Raw genomic sequence first — 462 nt, 5'->3', positions numbered from 1 at the left:
AAGGTAGGTTCACTTTCTTAAAGGCTAGATAAATTCACTGACGTAGAGCTGCAGGAAGGTAGGTTCGTCTTCTCATTTCAAGGACTGTAAAGTTGCGCTCCTCCTCAGGTGTTTCCACTCTTGTTCCCAAAGATGTTTATCACCCATTAAGTCCGGGTGGAGACTGCGTACTCCTGGCTCTTTAAATGGAGGCGTGGTGTAGAAAGACAGACCGCCCAGGAGAGACAGGGGTGAGGGGAGGAAAGCGGAAGCGTGGCCAGCGGTGGTAGATACTGCGCGTGCGTGAGGCTGTAGGGGGCGGGGTCACGTGGGCCGGGGATCCTGGGCTGGAATCGCTGTTAAGCGCAGGTAAAGAGTCTCCAGTGAGCGGGCCAGTAGGGAGGGAACAGCAGTGAGGGGCTGTACCCCGGGCGGGAGGAGAACGAGCGCCGGGTCTCCGAGCCTCCGCCCTTTTCCGCGCGC

The 462-nt window shown here is 58.0% G+C and overlaps 1 protein-coding gene across 1 annotated transcript in view; it reads left to right on the top strand.

Moving 5' to 3' along the window:
• The first annotated feature begins 267 nt into the window (after window positions 1–267).
• VPS8 (VPS8, CORVET complex subunit) overlaps window positions 268–462 on the top strand; it is a 255708-nt gene continuing 255513 nt past the window's right edge. Inside the window, exon 1 of the mRNA XM_011383477.2 lies at window positions 268–348. The gene's annotated coding sequence lies outside the window, so the exon portion shown is untranslated. The remainder of the gene's footprint in view (window positions 349–462) is intronic.

Source organism: Pteropus vampyrus, unplaced genomic scaffold (genome assembly GCF_000151845.1).
Source record: "Pteropus vampyrus isolate Shadow unplaced genomic scaffold, Pvam_2.0 Scaffold14, whole genome shotgun sequence".
Lineage (NCBI taxonomy): Eukaryota > Metazoa > Chordata > Mammalia > Chiroptera > Pteropodidae > Pteropus > Pteropus vampyrus.
Note: the sequence above shows the minus strand (reverse complement) of the source record. Positions and strands in the feature narration are given on the sequence as shown.